This window comes from Ailuropoda melanoleuca, chromosome 11, assembly GCF_002007445.2.
Source record: "Ailuropoda melanoleuca isolate Jingjing chromosome 11, ASM200744v2, whole genome shotgun sequence".
NCBI lineage: Eukaryota > Metazoa > Chordata > Mammalia > Carnivora > Ursidae > Ailuropoda > Ailuropoda melanoleuca.
This window is the reverse complement of record NC_048228.1, coordinates 91,787,808-91,802,672: the sequence shown is the minus strand read 5'-3', so window position 1 is coordinate 91,802,672 and position 14,865 is coordinate 91,787,808. Positions and strand designations below refer to the sequence as shown.

The following is a 14,865-nucleotide window of genomic DNA, read 5'->3' as shown; positions in this document are numbered from 1 at the left end:
TCGTATCTCCAGCTCTTAGCGAAGTACCTGGTTCATCATAACTGCCCATGAGTGTTTGCTGAATGAATGAGTCAAACTGTAACACTCCCCAGAAAGGAGAGTTTCAGGACAAATGGGAAGAAGAGGCTCTTGCCAAGGTTTCTGTAATTGCTGGCAAAGTGATGGCTGGAGGGCAGATGTCAAAGGTTACAGTCTTAACTCCCTATCTGCCGTCTACTTCTTCCTTCTTAGAATGGCCCTTCTTTCTAGATTTAGATACAGCTCAAAAGGGACTCAGACTTTGAAGACCCAGGCAGAAAATTGTGCTAGTCACATGGAATCATTTTGACTGTTTTCTCAACTGTTTCCCAAGAAAACAGATTTAACATTTGTCACCCTCATTCCTGAATAAGGAAAGCGATTTCACTTTCTCCTCAAGCCAAAACCACAAGGTGGATTTGGCATTTGCGGAGTGCAGAGTAGGGGTTCAGATTAATGGCACATCGAGGGTTTCTTTGTTTTTACAATCTTTCTGTATTTTCACATTCAAGAAGCGAAATGAATTGCCCACGCCTCTTCATGGGGCTTCGTAATAGAACGATCCCACCAGGAAACTGTTCTCGTCCACCCCCCTCAACACGTCTCTCCATGCTTCCAATTTCACGTCTCTGGCCATAATTAGTCACTTTCTGGAATATAAGAACAGCTGGGGCATAGAAGGAGAGGGGAAGAGGATAAAACACATGGTAAAAGGGGTTCACAGGATGGCCTTTTAGGTCAGTGCCCATCTAACTTGACAACCATAATATTTCACTGATCAGTTTATGTAGCCGGATCATCGATTCTTAAGCATGTATCATATGCCGTATTCTTTACATGTATTAGTTTCACTAATTTTCAATTACCTTATTAGTTAAGTATTATTATCCTTATTTAATAGGGAAAGAATTTACAGCTTAAATAAGCTAAATATCTTTCTCAAAGTATACCAATTAGTGCCAGTTCATCTTGGAGCCAGGATTCAAACTCAGCTTTTCTGCCCTCCCATCCAGATCCGACCACCACCTCTGCACAACCTCAGAGAGAGTCGCCGAGATTTCTCATTAACGAAGACCTGGTAAGCTATCACACTAGATCAACCAGGCACAGTGTTCCTCCTTTGGGGGCATTTGGGAAGGTCTGGTGACATTTTTGGTTGTCGCAAATGGGGTAGGTGCTGCTGGCATCTAGTGAACAGAGACCACGGATGCCCCAAACATCCCATAATCACAGGACAACTGAACAACAACAAAAAATGACCAGGTCTGCAATGTTCATAGTGCCAAAGGTGAGAAACTCTGCACTAAATGCCCCCATTATGATGTACAATGGGTTCTCTGCCACTAACGTGGTAGGTACAATGTGTCTCCGCCTTCTGTGTTAAAAAGGGGAACAGGGGCGCCTGGGTGGCACAGCAGTTAAGCGTCTGCCTTCAGCTCAGGGCGTGATCCCGGCATTGTGGGATCGAGCTCCACATCAGGCTCCTCCGCTATGAGCCTGCTTCTTCCTCTCCCACTCCCCCTGCTTGTGTTCCCTCTCTCGCTGGCTATCTCTATCTCTGTCGAATAAATAAATAAAATCTTTAAAAAAAAATAAAGAGTATTAAAAAAAAGGGGGGGAACAGCCCGTAACTTCCTGATATACAGTTATATGCTGAATGATGTCTGGAATCGGCCAATTCTTTTAAGAATGAAAAAGAAAGGAGGAGGAGGGGGAAAAAAAGAAAGGAGGAGGAGGGAACAGAAAAAAAGAAAAGGAAAAAGAAAAAAGAGAAGGAGAAAACTAACATTAGGAACCTCCACTGCCACATTCAACAGCTGGATCACATTACATGGAAACCAGCCCCAGTGACAGCACAACAGGCTGCTTTTGTGTCTTCATGAATAACGCAATGTGCTGGGTAAATGCTTTTCCCCATTTAGAAACAGGTAGTTAATGAGAATTGAAGTGATCAAATGCTGTGTACCCCAAGGTTACTTACATCACGGGCCTGGGTGGCCCGGAGCTCATAAATAAGGCATTGAGCGTCTTATTTTAGTCCCGGTCAGATAAGCAAAGGCTTGCATCATGTGAACAGAGCCCACAGCGCGATATGACACTGAGCCTGCTAATTCCAGGACCTCTTGGAATGTGACATTTCGAGAGCAGTACACTGAGTTCATGCCCTGTGGAAGCTCCATGGCCCACCATGCCTTAATTTTCCATCATCTCCTTGATTCAGCTGCTGCGAGAGAAGGCTGTCACTGAGCTGGACTTTCAATTATGCCAAGCTCATTCCCTACTATGTAGAAGTTAATTTGAGGCACATTTGCAGCTTAGAACTCTGATTTACTCATTTGCTGGCACAAGGACCGCCCACAGCTTGAGAGCCTGCCAGCCCGCCAGCCCGCACAGACCCTTCCCTCGGAAAAGGTTGGGTCCAAGTTGTGACCCAGCTTGGTAGCTCAAAAAACAGTTGCTGGACAACGTCGGAATATGCAGTCAAATGTAAGAGAAAAGGTCTACTCCTTCCCTCAAATTTTTACATATAATTATGTAATCATATCCCTATTCAGGTACTTTGACATAAATTGTGCTTAATTAAATTGTTGCTAATTTGTTGTTTTAATATTAGTTCCTGGTTTGTTTGCTGATATCCACCTAACAAGGCATGGGAGCTCTCTCTCTCTCTCTCGCTCTCTCTCTCTCTCTCACACACACACACACACACACACACACTTATGCTCAGTCACACTAGTGTTGCTTTGAAAGTCATGAAAATGGTTTCTGTGAATAAATTTTCTATCTGACATAATAATGAAAGATTTCGAAGAGCACTTACTCATATGGTATACAAATGGCTGGATGAATAACTCTAATGTGATAATTTGCTGGTGTTATTGTTTCTTTTCTCACAGACTTCCTATAATTTGATAATATCAATCAAATAATATATTCTTTGCCTGAAATAAATTCTCCTTACTACCAAAAAAAAAAAAAAAAAAACCCAGCTCCCATAATAAATATATTCCCCAATGATCTGGATTTTACTGTTTCTCATCCGGATCCTCAGATCCCAAGAGAATGTCTTCAATAAACATTTGTAAACTTGAACTTGGGGTAAGACAGATGGTCTGAATTTCCTATAAGATTATGTAACTAGTTGTTCCTTGACTAAAAACCACAATCAAATCACCCATGAAACCGTCTTCTGGAAGAAGGGACACTCTCCTATAATACGTATCTTCTCTCCCACTCCACCTGGGACCTCCTCAGGAGCCAAATCCTCTGCTCTAACCAGTTTCTCGAAGTGGGGGCCTAAGAACACCTGCTTGTTAGAAATAAAGACCCTTGTCAGGGTGCTCATTAGAAATGGAGATTCAGAGCTGCCATTCCAAACCAATGAGATCTGAATGTCTGAGGGATTTGCACGTCTAACAATACCTTCAGGTGAAAGTGGTTTTCTGAGTGGACAGGAATATGGATTGAGAGGGTAGAAGAGAGAAAGCAAAAACATACTATTACTCAAGTTTCCCTGGGACAAGGGATGCAAATGAGATCATTAACTCACTGCATTTGAAATAAACTAATGTCAAAAATTTCACGCTAAAGATCATTAGTTGGCTAATGCCCTACATCCTCTCAACCTACAAAATAAATTCTGGTCCTCACAATGACTACCCTGAAGTTCTCCAAAAAGAAAAATTTAGTGATAATGTGTACACTAAGGCATGAAAAGAGACATAAGCATGTTTCCACAATATACTTTAGAATAAATTTTCAACCAAAAAGGCTTAAAAAAAACAAGTTTTCCTGGATAAAACTCCACTAACCTACCAAATATTCTGACTCTTAAAGGTTTTGTTCTGTTTTACCAAATAATTAATTATCTCTGGTTTTCTATCCCTCCTTATCATCATTGTGATGACAGAGTAAAGTGACTTTAATTCAAAGTTCCAGATAAGGCTCAAAAGTAAAATGGTAACATAATTTATACCAAAGAGATCAGGTATACACTCAGAATTATACCTGAACACACCCCCTCCCCATGGCACACAGAGGGACTGCCAACTCCAAACACCTTTGTTAACCTTATTCCAGGTAGTTGCCAGATTGGTGGAGTAAGTGTATGCAGAGAGTTAACTTAGCACAGAGCACTCATTCAATTATTATTCTGTCTGTGGCTATGGTCGTGTGAATGGACTCAGGGGGCCTGTTGCACCTACCCAAGATTTCTGCCAGCCCACAGATGAAGGGATTTGGGGACACAGACTAGAATTCAACTATTCTCACCAACTAAAATGTAAACACTTATGGGAGAAGAACCGTGGCTTCTGTTTCTATATCCCCCCATTTCACCTAACATCTGGTTGGACATATAGCTAGCCCCTGAAAGATACATGCAGCATGCCAGGAACCATGTCCTGAGGGTCAGATCCAACCTTGGTCTAGACTACAAAGACCAAAAAAAGCACATTTTGAACCCTCTGCTTCCTACACAGCACCATAGCTTTCTTGCCCCAGATGCTCAGAAATAAGGTGGCAGCCTCGTACCTGGAGAGGAAGTACATTATCAGCAAGCTCTTTGCAAATTCAGATCCTTTTACTTCGTAACCACAAAGAAGGAAAGTGCCCCATCCCCACCCAGGAACCATAACACCTCTGCCTGAAACCCAGCCTTGTTTGAAATTTACCGCACGGCCTTGGGCAGCTTATTTAACCTCACAGGGTCTTAATTTCTTCAGCTGGAAAATGAAGACACTACGTACAGCATGGGCACAGCGTTTCAAGGTTAATGCAGGAGGCTGATACTGAAATGCAACATTGCGGGGAAAATGTCTCGTTCCAGGGAGGAAGTCAAGGCACAACAGTGCACTTTCTGGGTGGTTGTAACATACACAGGATCAGCAGCACACGTGAGGAGTGCAAAAAGCCATTCCTGTACACCACCTGGAGTCTTTTATTGTTATTGCCAAGAGGAGCTGATAAAGCAAACAAAGCAAAGGGTTGGGAGCCCTAATTTATCAAACGTATTGATACAGATCTGATATTGACAGGCAACAGTCCACTTTTAGATTCAGATCAATAAATCCATCTCATAATACAGTACAATCCCGACACTTCACCCCCAAATCCATCCATCCAGATATTAGAAATCCATCCTGCTTTGCCTGCAGTCTGTCAAATGTCACCACGGAGCACTGAAGCTACCCTGCCAAGTCTATATCCTGAACTAAATCCCAATGGAAACTTCCCAGATATAAATAACCACTATGAACATACAGGGAAGAAAAATAGCTATGAAGTTTCACTCTTACTTTTTTTTCCTTTCAGCCTGTGACAAGTAAAAATCATAGAGTTACTCACTCTCCAAAAACAATCTAAAGCCAGAAGGTTTAACCAATTCAATTTTCTAGTCACTGTGACAACTATTTTCATCTATGAAACAGCGTTTGGGGCACGTTTACGGGCCTAATCCCGCGGCGCTTTCACGGGCAGCCCCTGCTGGAAACTCTGACAGCAGCTTCTGTTCCTGGACTCACTGTGGGTGGTGGTGTTTGATGACACCCAGGGTCTCATGGCACCAAGACAGATTCTTTATTTACAGTCAGAGAGGGAGAAACCCTCCTTCTACTTGCGGCTGAGATCCTAGGGAACCGGCTAAGAGAAATCCTAGTTTAATAGGAGGTGGGGAAAGCCACCCGATGTTTGCAGGGCCCAGGAGAGAAGAAGCATAAAGAAAACAGAAACTTGACCTCGGACACTGGAGTATCTGGACTTGAACCAGGCAGAGCTGAGAGTGTGTGGTCGTAGCTCAATCGTCTCACCCCCCCGAGCCTCGATTTCCCCACTGTCAGGTAAAGATGGCTGTTGTAAAAATCAAAAGCCCCCAGGACAACACCTATCACAGTCACGGCTTGGTAACTATTTGCAGAAATGTAATCTCAAACAAGAAATGCTGAATTCTTGACATCACTCATTAACCAATGGGCAACCTGTATTTATGAACGCATACCATCTGCCAAGCACTAAATGGTGGGAATCGAGAGGCAAGAGGAATGGAGACGATGCTTGTTCTCAGAATAAGACAGAACAAATGAGCAGGAATGGATTAGGAAACCAGTCATTTCTAGACAGAAGACCCAGATCAGGAGCCCGAGGGGCAGGCATCCACACCAGGTTTGGAGGACTGCGGAATTATCCAAAATGTCTTGCCCAGAGGTGGCTGGTTAGATTCTGGTTTCCTGCAATTTAGAGACTAACGCCTGGGCTCGTGTGCCCAGGGAATGCAAACTCACTTAAATATTAGCCTCAAACAGGTTATTAGGAAGGTAAATCTGCTGCACACATAAAAGCCTAAGCGTGGATTGGTTTACGATTATCTGGGCTTTTAGATTTTTCTGACCACATCCAAAGGAGAGATACAGGGGCAGATGCAGCTGCCATCCTGGAAAGCTGAAGATAAATTAAAATGCCAGGTAGAGTATTAAACTCTGTCTCCTACTGAATTGCATTAGGCATTTGCATCCGTGGGTCATGGCCTCTTTGAAATCTGTCCTTATGCACAATGGAAAGAAGGAGGAGAGGAATAGGTGGCAGAGGAGAGAAGAAAAGATGGCAGAGGAAGGACAGGAGAGGGGGAGGATGGGGAGAAACTGAAAACTTCCAAAATAGCCGAGAGCCCCAGTCTGGCCCCACCACAGACCCTCAGGGGCAAAGGGGGGAGTTTTCCCCTCCCCTGCCCTCCCCTCCCTTCCCCTCCCTTCCTCTCCCCTCCCCAAAGGAACTGCAGGAAATGGGAGTGAACTTGGCAAGCTACTCGGCCTCCCCTTCCCCTGGCTCCCCACCTGAGGGGAAGCCTACCTGCTTCTTCCCTAGAGCTTGAAGGCTCTCCTGTGTGTTACACAGCAATGACTGGGAGGCAGGAGTCCCCTGGGGCGACTCCATCTATCCTTGCCCCAGAATTTCCCAGGCCAGACTCATCTGGGGACCACCTACCTGCAGGACCATTATCATATTAGATGCTGCTCCTACTATTATTCCTTTTATGTGACTCATTTAAATCAAGGTACTTTTTAAATTTTTACTATTGTTCTAGGCAGAAATATCTATAAAAGCACGGTTTTTACTGTGCTAGTTGTATTTTCCTAATACACATTAACATAAATCATTATTATTACAATAGCATAGTGGTTAGAAGTACAGGTGCTGTGTTTAAATCCAGGTTCTGCCACCACCAGCTGTGTGACCTTGGACAAGTCTGTTAACCTCTCTGTGCCTCAGGTTCATGGTCTGTTAAACAATAACACCTGCTTTACAGAGTCGCTATAAGGATTAAGTTAGTTAATATTTGTAAAATATATGTACCATCTAGAACCCTTTACGTGAACAACACTTTTGGGAACCCTGAAGGCACAACACAAACACCATCTATTACCTCGAGATGGGCTTACACACTTCCTCTGCATTGGAACGCTCTATTGCTCCCCCTCCTCCTTCCATCCAAAAACCAGAAACAAAACCGATGGACACACACACACACACACACTCTCATTCCTGCCCTCTTGAAAGCCGACCTGTCATTATAACCACTTATTGAGTGTCCATTATTCTGCAAGCCCTGTGCTCTGTACTTTGAGTACAATTGTCTAATTTCATCTTCATTCTTCCTCTACGAGGAAGGCCCAGGCTTAAACAGATTAGGTGATTTTCCTAAGATCCTACAACCAGTAGGTAGGCAAGTCAGAATTCAAACCCAGGTCCACCTGCCTCCCAGCCTTCGCATATCCTGCTAAGCCATGAGGCCCCACTGCCAGAGCCCCTCTTTCAGGGGCCCATCTCAGCACCCAGACAGCCATGAGCTTTCTTTCCCCTCCCCTTACGAGACCTCCCCCACTGGACTTGGGCACCACTTTATAATAGAATTTCTTACCTGTTTGTCTTTCCCCCTCTATTATTCAGAGTCACATTTTCTATTTTAAGCATTTCGGGAGGAAATCATTCTAAAATGTCCCTAAATTTGAAAAAGGGTTACGTTATACTGAGCTGAGTTTAAGAACATTTTCCCTACAATTCCAGTCATCTTTATCAATGCCAAATATTATCATGTTCTTTGACATTAGTGTGACTTTAGGGCAATTTTTCTCTGCATGTTATGGGGTGACCGTTCACTAACCTGACGCCTGAGCCCCTCTCTGGAGTTACCAAATCAGAATCTCTGGGTTAAGGACCAGGACTCGCTCAAGTTTCAGAATGACTGCCTTAGGCAATGGCTGGGCATTTGACCCTGCTTCAAACTTCGAGACACTGACTATGTTTTAGTTCTTGTGTCTGCTTTTCGTGGTGTTCCTGACCTCTCCCACCCTGCAAGCCGACAGCTATCATTCCTCACTGCCAACCAACAACACTGCACGAATTTCTCCTGTTTCATCTTCCAGCCACAATGCTGTGGTTTCCAAATTCTTTGTGTTTAGCTCTAGAACTCATTCCTGAAAACTGGTTTTTAGGCAGATGCCAATAAAAAGCACACAATCTCAGAGCCATCCCAACGGAACATGAGTGACTGGCCTGGATTCCAGGACTGGTCTCCCTTCTCGCCACCGACCATCATCGGTGGCCCTGAGGCCCCTCCCCAGATTCCCTAGGCTTCCTGGAGAGCACTTTCAAAACCACAGAAATAACGCAACCTTCTGGCAGATCTTGCCACAGTTTCAGAGACAGATACCTTATCTTTTATAAACATTCAAGATGATCAGAAAGGATTTTTTTCCATGAGAATTTGTCAGTATAATCCAAAGTCAAGTGTGTATTCCTTTTTATTTGAGCGGATATCACCAGATTTACAAATAACTCCCTACATTACATTACAAAGTCACCCCTTACGGTGAATATTCTTAACATGGAAAAGGATGGTCTTGTTTTATTAGTAATTGGACTACCATCTACTTTTGAAAGGCTCTCAGAAAAACAATGGTCAAGGGAATTTGCCTTTTCAAAAAAATCTCCCTTCTGGGTCGCCTGGGTGGCGCAGTCGTTAAGCGTCTGCCTTCGGCTCAGGGCATGATCCCANGGCTTGATCCCGGCGTAATGGGATCGAGCCCCACATCGGGCTCCTCCGCTATGAGCCTGCTTCTTCCTCTCCCACTCCCCCTGCTTGTGTTCCCTCTCTCACTGGCTGTCTCTCTCTCTGTCAAATAAATAAATAAAATCTTTAAAAAAAAAATCTCCCTTCTTTGAAAGAGAATGTCAGAGCATCCAGAAAAACTTTCTAACCTTTAAAATTTTAGGTATCTTATATTGGTCATGCTCTAAATATGTTAGTATATTAGGAAGCTAAAAATAAATTTCAAGCACTAGTTTTTAAACTTGAAAAAAAATTAAGCCAAGTTTTCTTGCTGCTTTTTTCAGCTTTTTCCTCCAAAATTTACAATTTTGAGGTGCAGAATTTAGGAAGTAAATTTAACATACAGGCACTAGAGGTAAGAGGGAGGAGGTTGTATGGAGGGTATGTGAGTTCTTTGCTAAATTAGGACAAGGTTCAAAGTCATGTCTGTGGAGAGAGAGAATCAATGTGACTGAATATTGATAATTAATTCATGTCAGTACAAAAGTGTGCAGAGTGTTCCTTATACTAATCTTTCAACTTTTTTGTAGCTCTGAAATTTTTCAAAATAAAATTCGGGGGAAATGTTCAAAAGCACAGTCATACACATAAGACTAATAACAGTCAACAGGCCTGGACTAGGATGAAGACAGTAAGGCATCTGAGGTGCAAAATTTAAGGAAGTACCTGTAGGAACCCTGAGAGCAAGTCCTCCTCGGCACTGGCACAACTCTGAGAGCAAGTGCCTCCTTAAATTTCACACCCTAAGTATCTTCCTTGTTTTACCCTGTGTTGGCCCTAATATTTTCACCTGCTTTCTCAAATGCACCTGCTTTCTCAAACTGATTGTAGCAGTCATAGGGAGAAAAGCTTCAGATCAATTTCATCCATGCATTCCTTCACTCATTTACCCTCCAAGTAGTCCCGGCTACGTGCTCCGTGACTACTCAGCTAGGAATCCACTCTGCTAGTAAACAATTTTGACTCTCAGACAAAATAATCTTCAACCAAATTTGTATCATTCATTTATTCGTCTATGTGTTAGGTGTTGGGGACACTATGATGACAGACCAGTCCCTGCTAAAATATCTTACCGTCTGCCCGCCACTGCCTTAATACTGTTTTTTTATCAACATCAGCAGCATCATTTACATGTCTGTTGCCCCGATTTGATTAAATGATTCCAGGACAGGGAACGGGTATTATTCATCTGTTTTTTCAGCCAAGCGAACATTGACGGGGCGCTCACAAACCCGACCTGTATTTTTTAAGCTCTTTCTGTATGTTCAATTATGCCCTGCACCAAGGCTAAGATTCTCCTTTTACAGATAAGCAAAGAGGAGGGACTAGGTATCTTTCCTAGGGTCACACAGCACAGAAGAGGCCATGCCGGGGTCCGATCCAGGAGCCCAGCTCTGGAGTCTACCATCTCAGCAACTCCTCTAAGCTATCTAGAAATTATGACCCAAAGAGCTGCTCCCCAGCTCCAAAGGGCACTCAACCACGGCTTACTCTTCATCCATTATTACCTAGAAAGATCTAGAGGGCACCAGGGACACTCTCTGCAAAATGAGCCTCAACTCCCACAGCCTGGGCAGGCAAGTCAGACTTTGGGGGACTTCCTGCTTAATTTCACCTTGTCTAAATATAACCAACTAAAAATAACCCGAAAGCAAAGTGTCTCAGAACCGCCAGAGGAGCGGCAGAAGGCTACAGGGGACGTGATGTGAAAGAATGATCTCAGCCTCCCTAAAATGCTGCGATGCTTTCCAGCATCAGCAAGTTGCATATTGTGATGAGAAAACAAAGTTTCCAATTATTGAAATTCCATAGTGTATTTAATTATGCAATTATCTTATTGTATTAACAAGTGCTAGGGCGCAGCAGCCAGTTGCTGAGAGTTTTTGCAGTGGGGAAGTACAGAATTTATTCTTTCCCTCAGCTGATGACTTCTCATGAGTCCGTCCATTTTGCTGGGATTTTGGAAGTAATCCTACTTCTGAACCGCTTCATTCAGAAATCCAAAGCAAATCACGCCAGCTTTTGCCACTCCAACTTCAAAGCATGACCCCGCTACAAACTGAGCATATTTCAAGAGAAAATGTCTGCAAATTCACATCCCTTTTGTTTTCATTAATCACTTTAGGCTCTTTCCTCTCTGGAAATTCAAATAAATATAATGTAAATATAGATTAAAAAGCACTTATACAAATTACATATTTTCAATGATGCGAACACAAAATACATTCTCGTTCATTTGCTTAATACGGACTTGTCCCAAAGGATTCATGTATCAGGCTCCAAAAGCCCAAGTATTTCATCGAAACATCTAAAATAGGTATGCTGTGATACTATCATGCATTTCTATTTGCCACAGTTACCCCGGAAAATATGAAATGTAATCATGCAAAATTAAACATTCCATACATTTTCTATTCATCTTCAAACACTCTCCCTCTACTCCAGAATAGGCTATCACACTTCCAAGTTTACAGGGACAAAAAGTGAATCAAATTTCTTGTTTCTGAAAGCATTACAAGTAATAAGTCTTTTCACTTAGGGCTTTTCATCTCAGAATCACCAGGCTCTTTACGTATAAAACAGAATCAATCCATACAGTCAGCTACATCCCTACCCACTGGGAATCCTCCTTGCTGATAATCACTCACAGAAAAGCCATACCTGCATTTTCTCAAGCTAAATTTGGTCCAGGCTATTAGGAACGATGTTTCATTTACTTGAGCATGACCAAGGGGCACAGCCGTAGGAAGGAAAACCTATTCTCCCAAATAAGTAATAGTTAAGAACACAAACTCTCAACCCATCTATTCTAGCCTGGGGTTTGAATCCCAATTTACTACTCTTTAGCTATGAGATGATGGAGCAAATCCTTTCACTTCCCTGTGCTTCAGTTTTTGTTGTGGTAAAATTGGGATGATAAGACCTATCCCATAGGGTTACTGGGGGAATGAAAGGAGTTAATGCATATAATTCATTAATAGCATTAACTGTTATCATCTTGTCCCAGCTGATACCTTTCAAAGCCATTTCACAACAATGACTTCATTGGGGTCTCCATCTTCCTGTGAAGTAATGGACGCAGATGCTCTTACCCCTATTCTATACGTAAAGAAAGAAATTCAAAGAGGGTTGCTGGAGGTCAGGACTAGAACCCCAGGAACCTACTTTAGTATTCTTGTCTTTAAACCCGGAACAAACTGTGACCCAGAGGGATCCCTGCTTATTTTGGGGCAAGGGGGAGGGGTTGTTGCACAGGGAGGGGGTCTTATTTCAAACAAGGCATGGGAAGCATCTTGTTGCCAAGGCTTGTCTTGCATAACAAAAAAGACCCAGATCAGCAGAAGACACATCAACAAGACTGCCTTAATCATGATTTCTGCTAACTACGAAATGTAAGTTAATTTCATGCCTTGCATTCACAGACAAAAAGATTCAGAGCTGTTTAAATTCTCTTCAGCCCAATGACAGTTAGTAAACAGGAGGCTTCCTGTTCTAATGCTTGAAATCACCCTTCGTATCTCAATATATTATTTATGCACTCAGCTTAAAATAAACAGCAACTCCGAAGTAGGTGAGTGGGCTCATCCAGTACGAACTTTTTTTTTTTCACTCTGACAGTTACTTTAAAACATCGGTAAACAACCTTAATTCACTTCTAACGAATTAGTAGGCTACTGCTGTGTCTCCAGGAGGCAAGTAGATTGTATTATTAACCAAAACAACTTTCTCCCTGTCAATCATCTGCATCTCACAGAGGGATGTGGGCTCTGCTGTCTCATTACTCAAACCAAACCATGGGCGCACGTGACTCCAGGCGATTTCTTCGAGGTCATTCTCTTCTGGACCTTTGATTAGATCTCTTGACTCTGGGATGCAGAATGGGGCCTGGAGAAGGTAGATTCTCAGTGCTGCTTATTAAGAAAGATATAGACAAATGAGAGCCTTTCCAGAGGGGTAGAGAGTTGGGAAGTCCTGGTATGCGAGGTCCAGTGGTTGAGGGAACAGAAGCTGACAAAGAGGCCACTTTCAGGGGGACCCTGAAAGTGCCACCAAATGTGTCACTTTGGAGGAGAAAATCTTTTTTCTTGTAGATGCAGATACTAAAATTAGGACCCAAGGGTGGAAGATACATGAGGATAGGTGTGGGTTCAACTCAAGAAAGAATCCTGTAACTGAAAAGAGTTGCCCCTTAAGGTAGTAAATCTGCCTCTAGGGGTTCTGGGGCACCCATCAGATGGAATCTTTAGAGCTGGCCAAGAAAAGGCACTGGATGAGACATGTAAGGACCCTTCCAGACATAAGATCCTACAACCCCATGAATCCCAGTAAAACAGGCTTCAATAAGCAAGCACAACCATTTTTAAAGTCTCTATGTTAGGAGTTTTTAAGGCATGACAGCTATTCTAAAAAAAANTTTTTAAAAAAAAAAAAAAAAAAAAACAGAAAAATACCATGGATTAAGTTAAACAGTGGGCATGTCACTGGCCAGTCTACTCTCACACCATGCCAAGACATTGGCTGGCCTACCAAAATAAAAAGATGTGCCATTGAGTGGGGAAAATCAAATGAAGCAGTTGTTTTAGTATTGCAGTTTCTGCCCACTCATTGGCTTTGTGGCTTGCAACCCTTGGCCATTCCATGGACAGGAGGCCACTCCCAAGTCACCTGGGCTGTCACGTGATCCAGAAGAGGTGATCCACACTTCACTCACCTTGCTAGTTGACCTCCTTCCTTTATCACAAGTCTGGAAACACAACATTTCGCCACTTGTCTAAGGGATGTCTAACTTAGTTTCATCGTTAACAAAACATCGCTCACCTCAGTGAAACATTCAGTCTCTCCCAGAAACCAATCATTTCTTTGATACACACACTGACTCCTCAAAACAGAGTTAAATGCAAATGTTAAAAAAAAAAAAAAGAGAGAGAGAGAAGAAGAAGAAAAGGAGAAAGGTGGTGAAAGAGAAATAAAGATACCTTGCATTCATATCCAGAGTTTATATCAACATGTTTACACAATTTGCAGACATGTATTCTTCCAAATTGTCTGGAAAACATTGCCAAAATATTCTGGGGAGGTGAGTCAGGCATCCAACATATCGACAAAACATTAGAGAGTTCAGAAATATTAAATTCCTCAAAGGAAGTCAGATTATGAATCTTTGGGTGTGAAACTAGGTGTTACTGATTTCCTAATATGGCAAGAGCAGACATCTGGTATTTGCACTTTGGAGTAATAGAACATAACATGACAATAATATGTTATACTTACAAAGTACCCTTCATCCATGGGGCTCCAATTTTACCAATATTAGTTCACTGATTTTCGCAAAAAACCTGAAAGGCAGAGGGTAAGTTTGTGTTACCCCCACTTTGCAGATGGGGATATTGAAATGCAATAGGCGAATAAATTACTGGTCCATTATAATGAGAGAATTCAGTAATGGAGGACAAGAATTACAATTTTCTCCTTCCCCATCCCAATGCAACTTGACCACCCATCTTCCCCTTGGGGACTGCTCTTTCCCACATAATTTCCACCACAATCTCAATGTATTAAGCACATTTTTGCTCACAGGAGACAGTGCTGAATGTAACCGCTAGTCTTATGAACCCAAACACCAATGTTCCTTTGATACCAGAGGAAAGGTTCGAAAAACTTCCCATATCCAGCTTAAAGCATGGGAAAAAATTTTAGATTGACAAAATACAACCATCCAACTAAAATTTGGCCTGAAAATAATG

The 14,865-nt window shown here is 42.5% G+C and overlaps 1 protein-coding gene across 1 annotated transcript in view; it reads right to left on the bottom strand.

Moving 5' to 3' along the window:
• The window catches only part of PPARGC1A (PPARG coactivator 1 alpha), a 461,990-nt gene extending 447,568 nt beyond the window's left edge, over positions 1-14,422 (bottom strand). Inside the window, exon 1 of the mRNA XM_034670962.1 lies at positions 14,393-14,422. The gene's annotated coding sequence lies outside the window, so the exon portion shown is untranslated. The remainder of the gene's footprint in view (positions 1-14,392) is intronic.
• Positions 14,423-14,865: the final 443 nt, after the last annotated feature.